Source organism: Rhinolophus hipposideros, assembly GCF_964194185.1.
Source record: "Rhinolophus hipposideros genome assembly, chromosome: 1".
In the NCBI taxonomy this organism is placed as follows: Eukaryota; Metazoa; Chordata; class Mammalia; order Chiroptera; family Rhinolophidae; genus Rhinolophus; species Rhinolophus hipposideros.
Genome location: NC_138047.1, coordinates 66778648 through 66800308, shown reverse-complemented (window position 1 = coordinate 66800308; position 21661 = coordinate 66778648). Strand labels below are relative to the sequence as shown.

The 21661-nt window shown below is 32.6% G+C and overlaps 1 protein-coding gene across 5 annotated transcripts in view; it reads right to left on the bottom strand.

Annotated features, from left to right (window-relative positions):
* The window catches only part of CCSER1 (coiled-coil serine rich protein 1), a 1122213-nt gene that overhangs the window by 863613 nt on the left and 236939 nt on the right, over nucleotides 1-21661 (bottom strand). The window lies entirely within an intron of this gene.

Sequence of the window (21661 nt, the reverse complement as noted above, 5' to 3'; positions counted from 1 at the left end):
TATAATTTTCTATGCTATGTCTTACCACTCACTAGTTGTATGACCTTAGGCATTTTTTTCTTTTTTTTTAAGCTACACAGTGAAACAGATTTTGCCAATATTTTATAGTCCTTTATTACAAAACATGGTATGTATACACAATGGAATACTACTGTGCCATAAGTAAAGATGAAATAGTGCCATTTGCAACAACATGGATGGATCTTGAGATGACTAGTCTAAGTGAAAGTCAGACAGAAAAAGTCAAGAACCATATCATTTCATTGATATGTGGAATATAAAACTGAAAGCAGCAGAGGAACAAGACAAACAAATTAAAAAAAATAAAAACTGCTAGACACAGACAAAAGTTTAGTGGTTACCAGAGGGTAAGGTGGTAAATGAGGGTAAAAAGGATCAAATATATGTTGAGAACTGACTCTGGGTGGTGAACACACAATGTGATATACAGATGATGTATTACAGAATTGTACCCTTGAAACGTATGTAACTTTACTCACCACTGTCACCCCAAAAACTTTAATTAAAAAAAAAGGTTTTCATTGGAGAATGAAAAGTACACAAATCATATACAATTAAATTAATCTTTGCAACATGAATACTTCCATTTAATTAGCATCAAGATAAACAGGGCATTACTAGAATCCTAAAACTGCCTGTGGTACCCTTTCCCAATCATTATTGTTGCTTCCCAACTTAGCCATTATTATTACTTAAATAACCACAGATTACTTTGTCTATCTCTAACATTTATCTAAACAACATCATATTCTTTTGTGGGTGTATTCTTTTGTGTGTGACTTATTTAATTCAATATATGTTTGTAAGACTCATTCATGTACAGCAGTAATTTGCTTATTCTTATAAATATGTAGCTTTCCAATGAATGAATATATCACTATACATACAAAGGGTGCCAAAAAAGTATATACATTTTAAGAAAGGAAAAAACTATTAAAATTAAAATACTCAATAATACTGATAACAAAAATAAATACAAGTCACGTTTGACTTCTGCAATTATAAGAAGTACTCAAAGTGGTTACCATCAGTGTCCAGACACTTCTGATTATAGCAAATTACTGCTTGAGCAACGTTGACCAAAGTGTCCACTTGCATACATTTCTTTGGCACCACTGATATACACAGACACACACACACACACACACACACAAACACGCATATACATGTTATTGGTAATGGACACTTGGATTGTTTCTGGTCTGGGGCTATTTCAAAAAGTCTATAAACTTTCTTGTACTTATTTTTTTTCTTGATGCACAAATAGATTTAGTCACATATTGCAAAAATACTTATGAAATATTCTTAGTGTATGTTCATATGTTTTATGTTCAGCTTCAGTAGATATTGCAAAACAGTAGAGTTTTGGTTGTTCTACTTCTGTACCGACACTTGGTTTTGTCTTTTTTTTTATATTTTAATATTATATTAATTTTTATGGCTGCATAACAAATTGACATAAATTTAATAGCTTAAAGCAATATTGATTTATTATCTCACAGTTCAGTACATTAAAATCTAGGTAGGATCAATTGGGTTATCTGATTATTATCCCAAAGGCCAATGTCAAGTTGGCTGCCAGGCCATGCTCTTATCTAAAATCTGTGGGTCAAGAATCCACTTCTGAGCTCATTGAGGTTATTAGCAAAATTCAGTTTCTTGCTGTAGAGGGACACAGGTCTCCTTTGCCTTGCTGGCTACTGGCCAGGGACCACTCTGAGGTCCTAGAAGCTACTCTCAGGTCAAAGGCCAATAGCCTATCTATCTCAGCAGTGGAGAACATCCCTCATGTTGAAGACCTCTCATGCTTCAAATCTGTCTAATTTCTTCTTTTGCTACCAACTGGGGAAAATAATTCTCTGATTTAAAGGACTCATGTAATTAGGTTAGATTATCTCCTTTTCGATTATCTCAAAGTCAACTGATTAATAACCTTCATTACATCTGCAAAATTCCTTTTGCCATGTAACATAACATAATTATAATAGTGAAGTCTCTCCCAGTGGAAGTAATTATACAGGAGCAAAAGCCGTGTGTCATCTTAGAATTCTGCCTACCACAGCCATTCCTAGATGTTTATAGTGATATCATATTATAGCTTTAACATCATATTGTGGCTTGAATATATAGACATATATTCAATCCTCATTTTACATGGTTCTGATATGCACAAATGTCAGTTACATGGTTTAGATAAATAACACCAGACATCACCAAAAATGTGGTTCAATTTAAGTTAGCATGGTGTATCAACTGTAATTATATAAAGGACAAATATATACTAGTTCTTCGGTTCACAAATCATTACACGAATAAAAGATATGCATCTTGATCAGTGACACACATTGCTTCTTTCAAAGTCTGTCAATGATAGGTCACCATGCATCTGTTACTCAGTTTAAACAGACTCAAAGTGTCTAGTTGCATTGTCCTCTTGTCTCCCAGTGATAAACCCACGTGACATTTTACAAAAATGGATAATCAAAGAAAGGAATTTGCCAGTAGAAATGAAATTGTCATGAAAAAATGAAAGCTGCTAGTGCTGAAAGTGATATTTGAATTGATTATAAATGAAAGGTCAACAACCAATGATCTAAGTATTCATTTCAAAAACTAAGAGCAAGACAACTAATTAACTCCCTCACCAATGCAGAAAGAGGGAAATACTAAAGATGACAGCACACATTAACAAAAAATACAAAAATACAATAAAGGCAGAGTCATCCAAAAAGTGTGGGACCATGATCTGAAAGAGAAAGAGACGTAAGAAATGGTTCCAATGTTCTTCAGTTTTCCTCTAAAAATATTTGCTGAATTATTAATCTACTCAGGGATAGAGTCTGAGGTATAAAATACATGACCATTATAAGCATAATTGAATTTAAAACAATCCTGTAGCGCTCATGAGGCAAAAATTAAAGTCCCGTATGTTTCAAGGAGAAGGGGTCCTGGTTCCTCATTGTCTCTCCAATGCCATCACACAGATTTTCTTCCTTTTTTTCCTTTTTTTTAATTTAATTTTCTCTATTCTTGGCATCAGTTTTGAGTCTATGACAAGCAATTCCATCATAGGTGGAAGCCAAAAACTTTATTATATTTTAAATTTCAACTCTTTTCTAACCACTGCTAGTAAAGAAATAGAATAAGAAGAACATACTGATTTATTTCTCTGATATAACATTAATTTATTCAGTAAATATTTAGTGAACTACTGATATGTTCCAAGAAATGTACTTATTAGTAGGACAAGAAAGAAACGTCTCCCCTTCTTTAAGGAAGCTTTGATTTCTTCTTCTAGAGATATTTTTTCAAGTTTTAGTGCAATAAGCTTCTGACCAGAGTAGACAAAAGCACTTACCTAGTTCTGCAGGAGGGAAAATAGAACTAAGTTATTTTAAATCAAAAAAGAAAGAATTGTGCATGAAAAAAAAATTAAAAAATAGAAAATATTTGTCTACTGAAGTTAATTTTAATATTGTTACTTAATTTTTATGATCTAGAGGTTGGAATACAATTGACATTGCACCCAAAAGTACATGGACTTAAACAATGAATAAGTCAATAAGAAAAAAAAACAACATTAATTGTTCTATCTATGAAAAAATTGAAAATTAATGGACCTTCTAAAGATGGATGGTTGAGAACTCTATGTAAATGACTGAGCCTATATATCTAGCTGAAATTAAATTGCACTCATTTCAATATCTTTAAATTGCACTTACTACAAGATACAAGAATTAGTTTAATAAACACAAGTTAGGCACATAAGTAATAGAGAAGTTATAACTTCAAAAAAAGTGAATGAAATAATAAAAGGAAAGAACAAATTTTTCAAAACAAAGAATATTTCTAAGTAGTTATAAGCATATGAACACCAAAAATGATCAAATCATCTAGCACCCCTAAGTCAGAAATCTGCAGTTATTGGGGCAGAGTAGAAATTATTTCTAGTTTTAAAATTGAGTAGTCTTACATTGTCATGTAACCTTTTATTACACCATAAAGAATGTGAAATTACATGAAATGACTCCATTATTACTGTATTCTACAAAATGTTTATTTCAAACTCCTAATAAACTGAGATGCAAAACCTAAACACAGAAATATTGTTATTCTTTTTCTCCAGTTTAATATATCAAAAATGTTTCATTTAATTACTGAACTTTCATCTTTCTTTGGTCCTTTAATTCATGAAATCAATTCTAAAGCACTAAGAAAGCAATATATACTTAATTAATGTTCACAGAAATGCCAAAGATTTATTAGAAGAGGCATTTTTCTCTTTCATAAAAAATCAAAATATTTACATTACGGAAGGTGCCTGGAGCACAGTTAACTTATAAGTATCATGTATAACTACCTTGAAGTCACAACTCCAACTCACCAGATTACTGCTAAGAGTAAATTGTAAGCTTAAAAGAAAAGAATTTTTTTTTGACTTGGAAGTGCTTACTTTTCTATTTTCCTTTTCAAATATCCAGAATCCATTTATTTACCATGCAACAACTGACTGGTAAAGTTTAATGCGGTAAAAGGGTAACATTTATTTAACAAATGCTTAAATAACCTTATGCAGTAGGCACAGTTCTATGTGCTAACTATTCATTTATAGTCACTATATTGTCTTTATACCTCAGAAAAATTATATGGAGTAAGTACTATCATTATCCCCATAGTACACTATTCAAGGTCATACAGTTTAGGAATAACAAACCAGAATTCAATCAATTTGCCTGTAGTCCCCATGCTATTTATTGACCATACTTCATGCCGATTCTCATTTAAATATAATGTATTAAGTGTTCTAAAATAATACATTTAATAGTTTCTCTTTCAGTCATGTTTTTGCTCGATGATATTCTCACATCTGAATTCTTTATCCTAAGAAACCTGTATAATCATTAAGCAATTTGCCTCGGAACCTAACACAGATTTGACTCATTATCCAAATGCTTCAAGTTCCACGGTCGGTCCTTCAAAATGACTTACAATTGTTCTATTGTTCCATTAGAGAATGAGTGGCATGTGGCAGGATAAAACCTGCTATTAGATACAGTTATCTGTGGTAAAGAAAGGTATATAATTTAGAAAAATATATGTTTTCAAATATATTTGTAATCAGTCACTGTTGATTTTTCTTGCCTAGCACCATTACAGGTATTTGAGATACACCAGTAAATATACAAGGTCTAACAATTAGATTTGTGAACTCATCCTAGAAAGAGTGCTACATACCTCATTGCTGAATATCCCTAAGGTCACCTTCAAAGTACTCCCCTTGGGAAACTATGCACCCACTCTAGTGCCTAGTCCACCCTTCAAAGCAATTTTGGAACACTTTTTCTGGAATGGCCATCAGAGCTGTCGTCATATTACCCTCCATGTCCTGAATGTCATCAAAATATCTTCCTTTCAATATTTCATTTATCAACAGGTAAAGAAAGAAGTCATTGGGAACCAGAGCAGGTGAGTAGGGAGGGTGCTCCAATACAGTTATTTGTTTGCTGTCTGAAAACGCTCTCACAGACAGTGCCATGTGAGCTGGTGCATTGTCGTGATGCAGGAACCATGAATTGTTGGCAAAAAGTTCAGGTTGTTTTTGTCTAACTTTTTCATGCAGCCTTTTCAGCACTTCCAAATAGTAAACTTGGTTAACTGTTTGCCGAGTTGGTACAAATTCATAATGAATAATCCCTCTGACATCAAAAAAGGTTAGCAATATCGTTTTGACTCTTGCTTTGAACTGACAGAAATTTTTTGATCATGGGGAATTGGCTGACTTCCATTGTGTAGTCCGACGCTTTGTTTCAAGGTCATACTGGTACACCCATGTTTCATCACCAGTGATAAGAAAGCCCAAAATATCATCTTGCCTCTCCAAAAGATCTTGACAAACTTCGACTGTCCTTTGCTGCTGTTCATCAGTGATCTCCTTTGGGACCATTTTTGCACACACCTTTCTCATGGCAAGATTTTCAGTTAAAATTTTCCTAACTGTTTCTCTATCAATATTTACTTGGTTTGCTATGCTTCTCACAGTTAGCTGATGATTTTGACATACAATTCAACAAAATTTTGCAATGTTTTTCTCAGGTTTGTTGGTTACTGACCACCCTGACGTCTCTTCATCAGTGGTGCATTCTCCCGTCAGAAACATGTTTAATCCATTTGCACACAGCCATTTTCTTCATGGCATTATCTCCATAAATTTGGACTAACATGTCTCTGATTTCACTTCCACTCTGTCCAAGTTTAACAAGAAATTTAATGTTTGTCCATTGCTCTAATTCAAGCTCAGACATTCTTGCGATGGCACACAAAAACACACAACAATAATGCCACTCAGCAAGACACCGTCACACGTCCACATGAACACAGCTGTGAGACACTGATATACAAAGGTTATGAAACTTTACTGAGCTGTTTGTACGGTGCTGCCATATAAGCACATGATGACAAGTTCACGAACTTAATTGTCATGCCTCTTAAATGATAAAAAATACACGCTTTTGTGGAGTGCATGTCTTCTAAGGAACTAGAATCTTAAATAAAGTTTACCTCTCTGTAGTTTTTTTCTCATCAGTAAAATTTAAATAATAAAAATATCTTCTTGTGGGTACTTGTGAAGATAAAATGAATTACTGTATGTGAAGTGCTTAGGATAATGCTGGAGAAACAGTAAGAAGGTTTAAAATGTTACCGTATATCATTGCGTATAACTACTTTCGAATTTCTTTTTGATACTTCAGACCCTAATTATCCAATCAAACACTAATCGAGATGTGCTGTGAAGATATTGTGTAGATAACGATTAGAGCCTATCACAGTTGCCCTTAAGTAAGGGACATGGATCATCATAGATAATAGGGGTGGGCCTTTGAATTAATGCCTTTAATTCAGTGCTTATAAAAGGCTCTTCTGATCAAATAATATTAGTCCATAATTAAAAGAAGAATTGAAAAACAAGCGGAAAATACAATTTATTGCATCACGACTGTAAACAAACACACTGAGCAAAAGTAGGTACATGTATTCATTCCATATAGCTTTCCTTGAGCTATACCATGTCTAGGCACTGTTATAGGTACTAGACTGATGAAGATAAAAGGCAAACTCTTTGCCATGATGTAACTTAGAGCACTGGGGCAATGACACTATGTAGACATTGCTATCACAGAAGCCAGCCAGGTAAAGCAATCAGAAGGATTGGAATAGTAGGACTGCTGCTTCATGTTCACTCTTGCTACTGAGCACAGTGCCAGATGCAAAGGAGGCAATCGATAAGTATTTGTCTTATGAATGAGAAATTGAGGAAAAATGAACTGAGGCATGAGGGAAAAGACGCTAGCCAAGCATAGGAAACATTGTTAAAAGGCAATGAGATATGAGAAAATGTTATATAGCTTGAGAAATTCACATAATTCAGTGAGGCTGGGGCCTAGAAAAGACAAAAGCAATTGAGGAATGGTGATTCACATTATTGCCAATACCTTTAGGATCTTCTCAGCAACCCTAAAACATTAGTGTTTGATTCTGAAGTTAATGTGGATCTCCTATTAATTATTTAACAAAGCTGCTTTATATTTTCTATAGATAGCCTGGGCAAAACCTAAGTATAGGAATGAGATGGGTGAGACCACTGAAATACAAGTGAAATAAATGAATTGAGAACAGTAAGGGCCTCCTATATCACTGGAAGTGGCAGTATAGTGACAAGGAGGGGTAAAAGTAAGAGTGCAGAGTATCAGAAATTTTAACACTTCTGTTTCAAACACATGCCTTCTATATTTACTTGCTTACAAGTACATTATTAAAATGAAACAAAATTCTCAGTATATTAGAAAAACAGAAAATACGGTGAAAGTAAGGGTGAATGAGAAACAAGAACTGACAAAAACAAGATGCAGACCTTCAAATTAATTAAGAAATAATTTAAATAGTAATTTAAATTTAAAAACATACGTTGTACAACCATATTGGGTAGGGATAATATCATCCTGGGAATTTTTTTAAAGGTGTGAAGAATTCCATAGAAATTGTAAATATCCTGAACTAAGAACTGATTAGAGGGATAAAAACACAGAGACAGACATGAAAATAACTATATCCTGGAAATTTTAGATGAAACTATAAAATGTATAAAGTAAAATTACATTTAGTCAAGCTTATCTCACATGATCCAAATTCTGGTACTTCGCTGTTGTGTGTCTAGGTTATCTTTCATCTTGTGATACATGTTTGGAGAGCTATCAAGATTATTATAAAATTTTATTCCAGAAATTGCATATTTTAACCAATTTCATATCAATTTATTCCTGTTTCAGCTTTTGAGTAGTTATTTTCACAAATCTTACATTGTGCAAATATTTCCTAGAATAAAACTGAAACTCAACAGTGAAAGAGAAAAATAGACCAATGTAAAAATGTGAATTCAGTATGTAAGGTCACCAATTTTATTGGTATAACTCAATGTTTAGGGCAGGGAAAAGGCATGTTTGGCACATTAAATACAAGCAGAAAGAGCCAATGGCTTTTTTGAATGTCTTTCACGAATTGATCATTTATAAATCCGTCCTGATTACAGAGTAAGAAATTTATGGATAAAGTGTTATTTTATTGTAAGAAACAGAAAAATATATCTGATGGTTGTAATTTCCTGAAGTGTGCCATCGCCCACTTATATGTTGAGACCCTAAGTCCAGTATGTCAGAATATGTCTGTATCAGGAGATACGGCCATTAAAGAGGTAACTAAGTTAAAATTAGGGTGAGCCCTTATCCAGTATGACTGGTCTCCTTATAAGAAAAAGAAATTAGGACACAGACACACACAGAGGGGAGACCATGTGTAGACACAGAAAGAACATGGTTATCTACAATCCAAGGAGAGACACCTCCGAAGAAATTAAGCTTGTAGAACCCTTTAAGTCAAACACCTACTCTAGAACTGTGAGAAAATAAATTTCTGTGGTTTAAACCACCCACTGAGGTACTTTCTTATGGCAGCTCGATTAATGCTGCCGAACTAATGCAAGAGTCATTTTATGAGAAGGTTAAAGAATTATTTTGCTAATATTAATAATTAAATAAAAGGACCTTATCAGTCCAAACTCCATCTACTAACTGAATCTGTATCATTCCTACTGTTAACTGCTTCAATTTCAAAATCTCTTACAGATATCCATTCAGGCTATTGGGCTAATGCTTCAATAATTCTAATGCTGGAAAGTTTATTACCTTGTCATTCTGGTTGTCTTCTTCCAAATGTGATCCAAATGTTTAGTGCATTTAAAAATACATTGTATAGAGATCTATGGGTGTGTGTGTGTGTGATGTATTACATATGCATATATTATATATAGTACATATATTACATACATATGTTACATACATATATACATTTTATACAAATACACATCTAATGTAGAGAGAGCATCAGAAAGAGCAGTCATAAACAACTATTATTGCTTTCTGATGACATAGGTATTGAAACCTTTATCAGAAATTCTCAATCTTAACAGCCATTGTTTAAAGTATAAGGTCCTAGGTTAGGTGTTTTCCAGGCTTCCAAAAAAAGGCTATATGTAGGAACAATAGTAGCATTAGAAGCCTATAAAGTCTGTCATCACCGGAGCAGATTCCACTCGTAAATATTAGGATGACATCATTATCTGTGGCTTACTGCTTCTAAGTAATTCAAGTAGAGGGTACATACTTTGTTCATTAAACTTTCCATGTTAAACTTTGTAGGACTATTGATGAACATTGTGGCAGACTGTATTTTCCAAAAATGGCCACACCAATATATATCCTCTCTTGCTTGTTTTAAATTTTATACTTAAGTGATAGGGTATCAGTTCCTTCCCTTTGAACCTGTATAACCTTTGTGACTGCTCTTACTAAAAGAATGTGGAAGTGATGCTATTTGACTTTCCAGGCTAAGTCACAGAAGTCACCATGCATTTTGTGTGGCTCTCTCTTGGAGCACTTGTTACTGGGACCCAGCCACCATGCTGTGAGGAAGCCAATTCCAAATGGATGGTATGGATGGTTGTCCCATTGAAGCCCTGAGTTGATAGCCATCAGCAACAAATAATGTGAGTGAAAAGGTTTTATATTTCAGCTGAGGCCTTAAACATCACAGAGCAGTGGGAAACTTTACCTGCTGTACCCTGTCTGAATTTCTGACCCACAAAAATCATGAAAGATGAATGATGTTTTCTGTTTTAAGTCATTAAGTTTTACGAAAATTTGTTACACAAAATTAGACAATGCACTTTTAAAGAGCATAATTAATGACAAAGTAGATGTTGATGCTGTAGGACAGGTTTTCATTAAAATGGTTACCTAAACGATACTGGGAAAAAAATATTCTTGACATAAGTGTCACAAAGATTTGCCCACCTATTATGTGTGTGTGTGTGTGTGTAATTGATGAATGAAAATTATAGAAACTCATAGTTAAAATTCTCAATCAGATGTTGTCTACAGCTCAATGCTCTGAAAATAAAAAATAATATAAATAGCAAAGTGTGCGTGTATGTGTGTGTGTGTGTGTGTGTGTGTGTGTGTGTGTGAGTATAATATTCACCTAGAGAGAAAAAAAAGTCTGATAAATGTGCTGACTTTCCCAGTTATGTTTCTCATTTCAATCATAGAAAGAGCCCCGGAGCTATCCTTGGAGCAATTTTGCTATAACAAGTACAGACAAATAAGTATCTGCTCTACCACTCAAAACAATACTTTATGAATTTTCCAAGCATAAGATGAAATCACAGTCGCATTCCATTCTGGAAAAACATGTGTTCCAAGGCCTATATCATTTAAATAATGCTTAACCCCAAATATCTATAATCTAATATCCTAAACTCTAGCACACAGAAAAAAAATAATAAAGGGAGGAGAAAGAGAAGCTTGATATAGAAGGATACAACAATTTGCAAAGCATTCTACATAGGCAACAGATAATGAATTCAGGGGAAGGGAAGCAAAACCAAAATGCATTTTACTGTCATTTTTTCAAGATAAGTGTGTCAACGTTACACACCGTTAAACATATTTTACCTGTATTTGTCAAGGAAGCAAGAATAAAACTAAAAATAAATTAGCATTATGATCTTGCAAATGAAAATTTTAAAACTCATGAAAAAATATTCTATTATACACAAATAAAACTATGTCAAATATGATTTTCCTATAGGTCATTATTAGACAAAAATATATATATAATTTTCACGTGTGCCAGCTTTTGTGATCACTACACAATTCTCTTATCAGCCCTAAATTGTTTTTTCTTGGGTACTTTGTTAGCTAGGTATTTGCTTGTTTTTAATACTGATGATTATTACACACAATAAAACATGAATCAAGGAAATAATGCAAATTCTAGTTTATAGTCTTCATGGAATTTACAATTTAATACAAATTCAAATAGTTGTTAAGGAATTAGTCACTACATATACCAGGGATGCCCAAAAAATGTATACAAGTGGACACTTTGTCAATGTTGCTCAAGCAGTCGTTCACCGTAATCAGAAGTGTCTGGATGCTGGTGGTAACCACTTTGAGCACCTCTTGTAATTGCAGAAGTCAAACATGGCTTATATTCATCTTTGTTATTTGTATATACTGATTATTACAATTTTAATAGTTTTTTTCTTTCTTAAAATGTGTATACATTTTTTAGTCACCCTCTATATATCAGCCCATGTAATTTAATTGAATAAAGAAGACAGTTTATTCAAAAAATACTTATTAAGTCTATACTTAGGCCAGCCATATTCTAGGCTCTGAAGATATAATGGTGAACAAAACAGGAAAAAAAAAAGGAAAAAGAAAATCTCTGTCCTTTCACGGAATTATTGCTATTTGATTTCATCAGTGTCAGAAAGGTGGTGGGTTGGATTACTCAGGTCCTCGTAAAAGGAAGTATTATGATTTTTTTTTGTGGTTGGGTTGTCTTTTTTCCAGAAAGATCTCAGTAAATTTCTCTCACATATTTTGGTCCCTAATTTTTGAACTAGATTGAATATCATCAACCAATGAGTAGTTACTGAATAAACAAGAGTATTTTTCTTACAGCTTAATCTTTCTATTTTTTCACAATTATCTTTTACTTCAAACATAATATAGTCAATGCTATCATGTGACAAATAAAATCTCTCTCTTTTTCCCCTCACCTTCCTTCCTCCTCCCTCTTCTTCCTTATGCTCCCCTGCCTACTCCTCCTGTCCTTTAACCCTTCCTCTCTCTCCCTTTTCTGCCTGGTCTCTTTTGCAATACCTTTTTGGTTGACCGGAATAAAAGAACAAGTATCAAATGAATTATTAATCTTCATTGAAGAAATTACATTAAAAATATGAAGAATCTCTTGAAGGTTATGAGACATAATTGATTAGCCTTTAGTTCTGTAGTACTGACAGATTATTTAATGGGCTTCACTTTACAGAAGTATGAGGAGTAATATAATCTACATAATGTTCATCCTCACTTCTAAGAAGTTAAATAAATTATTCAATTATCTCCTTAAAAAAACACCCACTCTTCAGAATTTTACATACGAATTACAAATCACAAAAAAATGTATAAGATATATAGTTTCAATAGATGATGGAAATAGCACAGAGAACTGAAATATTTTCCAGCTAATGATTTTAGGCTGCTCACACCTTGCTATCATTAAAATAGATTATCACTTGCCCCCCCCCAAAAAAAATTATTTACACTTTGGCTTCTTCTATTCTGTTTCATATGAAGTAATCAACTAATATTTGGAATCTTTACATTCTATATCTAAATTTCCACTTCAAAGAGAATATGACATTATCAAAAACTTTGAGTAGGATTTGGTTCTATGAAAAGGAGGTAGACAGTGAAACTTAAATAAAAATACAGAAGCCAGAACAGTGATGGTCTTTGAAGAAATTTGCATAGCTACAACCTATGGTTGAGCTGATGAAACTCAGAAAGTATAATTGCATAGATAAAAATTATATAGGGGCCAAGGTATATGGAGACATAACTATCAAGACAAGTTGCTGATATTTCATCCTGTAGGACAAGTTTTCAATTTATAAACAAGTGCTAAATTTTCATAGGATCTAATCTTGAATAACATGTAATCCTAGACCAGTGAGTAAGATAAAAAATGCTAGAGACACATAATCAAATAAGTCAAGATATATAGCAAAATTCTGTGCATACACCAAGTATGACAAGTAACTGTAACAGCCCAATATTCCCATAGGAGAACCATGCTGTTTAAGAGGGAGGAGAACGGGAACCACAAGAGCAATATCAAATCTTTCTCAATTTCCTGTAGGTCTCCCTCACCTAAAAAGGCTCTAACCTCTCATAGTTTACTAACAAATCTTTTAATTTTAAAGAAACATTTTCTTTGTTACAACACTCCCTTTACTCAAGCCCCATTAGTCTTCCTATATGAATGGAAGTCATGTGCACATTTTATATCACTGAAATGTCCAGAAATTATGTACATCTAAATAAGCCAGAAGCATAATTTAATTCACATGACAGGGTAAACTGAAGTATCTCAATAAGATTTTGAATAATTACTGAAAAATTTCCTTTAGGCATTCATTGAACACCGTTTCTGAATGGCTGCTTATGTCTGCCCAGAGAAAGTATCACTCTTTGAAAACTTTTTAGTGTAACTGCTTATAGTCAAATTTTTTGACATGATAAATAATTTGTACAGATCAATGAGTAATTTTTCACCTTTCAGATAAGGGTATTTTTCAAATACTACATGTATATAAAATAGAAGTTTTTAATATTTAAATTCAACTTGTGGTGTATATGTATACATGTACTCGTATTTCTTTCTTGGATTATAAATGCTATATGTGTGACAACAGAAAATAAAACATATATACATTACTATCAGAAAATGTCATTAATAATACTGCTCCAGTCTGCATCAAAGAATATGACATCACAGTAATGAAAGCTTTGTTGTTTACTATGGGAACTATATATATTAGGAGACAGAAGCCAAGATTTGTGTCCTTACTCAAAAATGGATGACAAAGTTGCTAAAGAAATTTGAAAGATGTGATTTTTTTTCTTTTTGGTAAGTTGGCAAAAACCTAAGATGGCTATGAGAAAAATGCCAACTTCGTAAAATTCTTAGACAAGAAGCCCAGAGTCAATGTTTCAAATGGCTACATTTTAGCTTCCCCCTCACTTATCTTCTCCTTTCTTTGTCATCTTGAAAAAGAACAAATGGCAGTTCAACATTATTAAAGCATGAAGAATGCTCTCTCCGGCCTCATACTAAACTGTGTCAGAGATTGATTCAGGCTTTTAGGGATCTTTTGATTATTTGATCAGATTTAAAAATTCATACTTGGTGAAAATCTGTCTTGTTACTAAAAATATTGCTGGTCTTTCTGACTGTTCTCATCTTTTTCTATTGTGAGTATATAGAGGTTAATATGTAGGGCAGAGGACAGATGTTAAGTTCAACAAGACTGACACTTGAGTCAGCCAAGAGAACTAATAAAATATCTTGTTTAATCAACAGCTCCATAGGACATATTTTGCCTGGCAGCACCTATCAGCAACTTAAAAGAAAAAAAAAAAAAAAAAAACCGTTCCTTGCCTTGTCTTGTTTTGTCCGTGACAGTTTAGTTCTAGATATGTCTCACGTCCAAACATTTGCCCATCGGTGATTAAAGGTTTCTACTCTCTGCTATTAGACACAGTCAAGTTCCAGAGTATAGATATAAGGTGCAGAAGCACTTGGACAAACCCTAACAGATTTGTCTCTTAAATACGTTATCATTGTAAATCTAATTTGGGCTATCTTTCTAAAAGGAGGAATTTCAACATCGATAATTGTTGTGGACTAAGTTGTGCCCACCCCCTACCCCAAATTCATCTGTTGAAGCCCTAATCCTCAATGTGATGGTATTTGGTTCTGGGGCATCTGGGAGATAATTATGTTTATGTAAAGTTATGGGTAGGGAGAGAGGGGCTCCTGATGGGATGAATGACCTTATAAGAAGAGACACCAGAGAGCTGTTCTCTCCCTCTCCACACCAAATAAAGACACTATGAGGAGGGAATCTTTTCCCAGCCAGGAAGAGAACTATCACTAGAAACAGACAATGGTGGCACCTTGATCTTGGAATTCTAGCCTTGAGAATTGTGAGAACATACATTTCTCTATAAACCACTCTGTCTGTGGTAATTTGCTATGGCAGCCCAAGCTAACTGAGACAATAACATAGGCATATTTTGATCATTTTAAAGATGAATAAAATGGTGTATATGAAAATGGCCTTAAAACAACAAGGGAGTAAAATTCCAAATAGCCAACTGTCTGGATTTTTCTTCGTTGGAGGAAGTCTCCAAAAGAAATTTGGCTTCCAAAATTACCTTCTTAAAGGCTTCCTTGACTAAGATAAAATGTTTTAAACTAGTCTTTTGGATCCTTCACACCATAACTTGAACCTACCTATAATAACTGCCTTTTTTCCAACTATTCTACTTTCTTCCCATTTACCTCCATTAACCCTTGTTGTTATATTTTCTGGCCTAATACTCTTTCTGTCTAGTCAAAAAAAAAAAAAAAAAAAAAAAAAACCCAAAGCTAAATTGCCTCAGAGTTAAAGCCCCCTGAAAGTTTGGCAAGTCCTTTGTTTTAAGGGACCTAAACTTTAAGTCCCGGGCTCATATGAGCTCAGTATAAATACATAAGACTACACAAAGCCAAGACAGAAGAGAAAGATGGTCTAAGATAAATTTAAAATAGTTCTAAGTACATCTAATCCAATTTTCCTGGGTCACTCATATCAATTGGTACATAAGTTGGTAAGTATCTCAGGGGGATAAAAGGGAATAACAAATATAAAAGATCTTGAGAGCAACACAAAACATCCCAAATTATACAGGAAAAAAAAAAGAGAGAGAGAGAGAGAGATTTAGAAAATCTGTACGGTAGAACATCTTTTGGAACTCAAAATCATTCTTCTGCACTCAAATCTAGTCTAGCAAGCAAAGAAAGGATGAGTCCAATGAAGACTTGAGAGATAGACTGTCTTGAGACAGTATTCAGAAGTACCTCATATATCCTGAAGCCCAAGTTATACCACTTCTCCCTGCACTTTTTCTTTCTATATTTTTTTCTTTTTTTTCTTCTTTTTTTAGTGATTGACTTAATCCAGAGTTAGGAGATACATACGGGAAATCTCTAAGGGGACATTTCGAAAGAGCCTTGGAACAGAACAGAATTAAGATTCAATATAAACTGAGGTCTCACTCCACTCTAATCAGTAAGTATCAGAGAAGATAGATACATTAGAAGTATAGCCTTTGGTAAATGACTTAAAAGAATATGACAATATTTTTCAACTATTAAAAATTTGTCTTTTAAAGTATAATGTAAGTTCTGTTTTAATGATGATAACCAAAATGATATAAAATAAAATTAGATCTGCAAGTTTTATCACTGAAGTCTTTTTTTTGGTGGATAATAACTTGTAATTTTAAAAAATCAGAAATAACAATTTTTTTCATATTTGAAATGTACTCATATTAATTAATTTATTATTTAATTATCTGTATTGCACCAAAAAGAATTTCATTTTAAATAATAATTTAGGACCAGAATATAATCACCTTGTTTTTGATAATAGACAAATAAATGATGGGGGATAAACAGATATATATAATAGACAGATAAATAAACAGATAAATAATAAATACGTATAGTGGAAACCTGTAACTGTCTTTTTGAATTACAATGTTAATCTTGATTAAGGTCAGGGATGTTGATCTACTATGAAATACCTTGCTTTTTTTCAATAAATCTATGTGAGTCTTTTTATTGAGTTATCTTGTTTTTTCAGATAAGACTTTATGATTTTTCCAGTAAATTATGTTTACAAGTATATGTTATCTCAGTGCATAAATTAGTCCTTCATTTTCTTACGATAGTCTTTTCCACTATTGCTCTATGTAAGTATTAATCAGGATTTTTGTCGAATTACCTTAACAATGTCATTCATAAGTGAGTCGATTTTTGTAGAATTATAGAAATAGTACAGAAATATACCAATGTTTGGTAGCATAGGAACAATAAATGCTATAAAATAATGGGTGAGATCATCCTTTGAAAGGATCCTGCCTAAACAAAACATGATAACCCTTAAAATAAACTATTCCATTCACTGCCTCCCCATGTTAATGCCAAGGCATAAACGGTTACACATCTTTCTTCGAAAGTATCACCATCTATCCTGTTACCCACAGCTTTAATATTTCTAAACGGTACAAAGATCAAGTTCAGTTTCTTCAAAGAGACGAAAAGTTCCACTGTATGAATAAGAACAATGACAATGACTATAACACTACAGCAGTTAACATGGAGTTTTCTGCATCAAACACCGTGAAGCCTTTTTAAATATGCTATTTTGTTTAACCCTCACAGTAACCTTTTCAACGAAGATTCGTTTGTTTGTTTGTTTGTTTGCACAGAAATGTGAAGATGTAAATAAAATGCCCAGACAGGTAACAAGTGGAGAATTCAGGTCTTCAACCCAAGTTGCAAAGTCCGTATTTTTATCAATGTCGACTACAATCCAGATTATAATTAGCCAAGGAAAATAAGGACGACGGACATTAAATAACAACCAGCTATTCAATTCGCAAGGATCATTTTCACGTACACTAAAACACAATCCCACTGCTGATAATTATGCATCCAAGTCATACGTAGTCTATGTTTCAGATTTAAATCATATTAGGCAGATCGAAAACTAATAAAAATAAACAAAAAATAAAAATGTTTAAAAGATAGCCATGTCACCATAAATAAATAAATAAATAAATAAATAAATAAATAAATAAATCACATCAGTACATTAGAAATAATGTCCTATTGAGACATAAATGTGCTGTTGATGTGTGTCATAGTACAAACAGAACAACATAAAATGGCTGCTCACCTCATTATATGCATTATCTGTCACCTTCTCTACAACCAGCAAATTTGGTTTTATTATTCTCATTTTAGAGAAGAAAAGGCAAAATGGATTTAGAGATATTAACCATATTTCCAAGGACAGCCAGACAGTAAGTAAAAGAGGAAAGTTAGAATGTTCTGCTTCCAACTCTGTATCCCTGTCTAGTCATTCTATCTCTATCCATTATAAGTGATAATTATCATTCAAGAAATGAAAAAATATTGTATAAGTATGTATAATGACATTATTTACTATGTATACTTATATATAAAAACATATGTAAATACATACATCTCCACATACATAGGTGTATGTGCTGATTATAAATTATATCTTCAAATCTATCAAAAATAAAAATAAGAACTTATCTTCCTGTTTCTAATTTTAGAGGTTTTCATCCTATAAAGTAACAAATTCCTTGATTATAAGCCTAATATAACATTATATATGCTATCACATATCTATATATAGTTTATACATAAATATGTACATATTCATATATATAAACTATTACATAATTTTATAAATATGTATGGCATGATAAGTGTCAAATGTATCATTTTTTTATGGTATAAGCATACTAGACCTAGAGTCAGGAAATTTGATTCTTATAAATAGATCTGATTTTAACTGTTTATATGACTTCAGGTCTCAATCTTTTTCAGCTAATGCACTGAAGACTAAATATTTGATGATGTCTAATCCCTTCTAGCTGAAAGCTCTTATTCTCAATTCAGGTTTTAATTTTGAAACACAAGTGTTATTCAAAAATTTGCCTTGATTCCTAATACTCACATCATTGCTAAGCTGAGTATAATTGTATTTTCTAGCTTGAGGCATACTTAGTTTTCTGCTGAAGATTCATACCAAAAAAATTATAAGTATCTGTCTTTTATTTTGAATTTTTCTTGTTAGATTTTCAAAATGCAACTCAAATTAGGTTCTAGAAAGGGACATTTTCATTTATTGTTAAACAATAATTCCATTAATCAAGGAGCAGCTTCCTTGATATAACCGATTGTGCTAGTATTGTTTGTGTTGTTGTTGTTGTTGTAGTTGTTGTTGTTATAAAACTTACCTGAACTTAGTCTTGATCTATGTCAAGTATATCTTATAAATAAATGAAAATACAATTTTCTACTAATCTGTGAGAACATGGATATTGAAATTTTTGTACTTTGACTTAAATTGGAAACATTATAATCCATTTAAATTGAATAAAGCACTTAAAATTAAATAAATTAATAAAAAATAAAATAGATCTTGTATTTAACTAGTTTTATATCAACTTAAAATCTTATCTAATACTTGTAGATTGAAAACAAAAATCTACATTCATTTAAAGCAGGCATTTTACATATACACGTATAATGAGAATCATTTACTGTCCAGGAGCAAAATTTAATGTTGACTGTAATTTTATGTATCATTATCTGCAACAGCCATATATTACACAGCTTAAGTGAACATCAATTAACAACTTAAAATGTTGCCATATTAGTGATATGCATAAATTGGGACAAATAAAACACTTAATTTGCCATCACTTAATGTCCCCCAAAGAGTCAAATTTAATTACAAGCCAAAGGAATCAATTTTACTGGCCAAGTGTTAAGTTAGAAGAACAATGCAATCCTACTATCCCATCACACTTTTATTTCAGAGATAAACATTCCACACAATTCAACAGAAGGTATTCTATATTGGTGTTAATTTGGTTAATTTCTTCCTTAATAAATAACAATAATAACAATTTAATTTAACAATAAATTAAATTTTAAGAGATGAGCTTCCTCCAGAAATAAAGCTTCTTTTGGAGAAACATGACTTGTATTTTCTTTTTTCTAAGAATTAAACTATTATAGAATTGAATGGATCAAATCAATATTAAACATTAGTATATTTTTTAAATCTCCATTAAGTTATTATTATTAAATAAACAGAAGCTTGCAAAAGCTGGCAGAAAATTGTCCTATAAAATTGTTAATTTGCTTCTTTTCTTCTTTTTCTTCACAAATATACATTTGCATTTTCCTGCCTCTTTGCAATAACTATATCTCAGTGAAGTTGAATAAGCTATAGTAGTATTTGCTTAAGACATGTTCAATGCTGTTTTCATATTAGATTATTAGTTCAAAGGTAAAAATTTATTGTTCTTATATTAAAAGGACATAATGAAAATAAAGAAGAGGAAAGAATGGGAACACTGATGATCCTAACATGAGACTCCTAAGGTACTATTCACAATCACACAAAGGCCAACGTGAACCACACAGATGTCTAATGAGAAAAGAAGAAGAAAGTAGAGAGGCAGGAGTTTGGAGTAGGAGTCAGTGAATAAAATAACCCAGCGAACTGCTAAAATTGTATGAAATCTTTCAAACCACAACTTTGATCAGGGTTCCCGTGTGGAGAAAAACCTTCACCAAATCCCAAATACTCATAAAATAAAGCCTAACCCTCCTCCCCTGGAATACAAGCTTCCTCTGATCAGGTGCCATTAGCTTCACAGGCTCATCCCCCATCCTTTTTTCACATCACACCAGGCTACTTGCAGCACCCCAAATATAGTCTGTTCTTTCATGTTTCTGCTCCTTCACCCAAGCCATTCTCCCGCCTTTAACGTGCTGTTTCCTTTCCTTTTCAGCACTACAAACTCCTCATCCTTTGAAACTAAAGTCAAATGCTATTTTTTGAACTTCTATTCTGTTGGGTTTTCGTAGTTGCTATGGTTCCTAATTCTTAATGCAGCTGCAGCAGGCAGTGAGGAAATCATAGTGAGCCTGGGAAACTTATGGTGCCATTTCCGTGTCTAATACTATAGAAGGACAGGAAAGGGTTCAAAATTCAGCTTGCCAATTAAAAATAGGGGAGGGTAGAATTATTTAAGTACTAGAAGCTAGTAAATAGTAAATGATTCTACTATTGTCTTATTTAAACACTTGCAATCCTGTTTTCATGTGAAAACCAAATGTCAGAATTACTTTCGCTTAATTTGGAAAAACAAAGTAAAAATGAAGAAGAGAAAAAAATTGGAAAGCTTGAGTGTGATCTGACATCGCTAAACTAAGATTCTGATTAAGACCAACCTGACAGATATAAAAAGGTAAATAAAAATCGAATGAGAAAACAAAAGATACATAGAAACTAAAAAACAGACTCAATCATAGTTGTGAGTGAAAAGTTGTAAATTCAAAAAGTATAACCCTTTTAACTATCAAAATACCAAAAACCTGAAAATGGTAACAATCCTAAAAGGATATGGTAAAATAGTTTCCCACATACAGTTTTGACCGAAAATTTTTATCTAATCTTTTTGGTATAAAATTTGCCAGTACATACCTAGAGAATCAAAATTATGAATACTCTCTTTTATTCCAAAATTCCATTATCTGCTCTCTCCTATGAAATTAGAGTGATTTTTTGTAGATAAGTACAAATCAAGATATTATTTTAAAAAGATACAAAATTATCAAAATCCTGGCATTAAACAAATTTTCCAAAAATGTATTGTACTTTATTTTTGAGACTATAGCATTATGGAGAAGAGTGTGGCTCTGGATATTGTGCCATCTAATTTGCTCTGTGGTCCACTGATAACTTTCAATAACTCAAAATAATCAATTTAATAAATTATTCAATGTTTGTTGT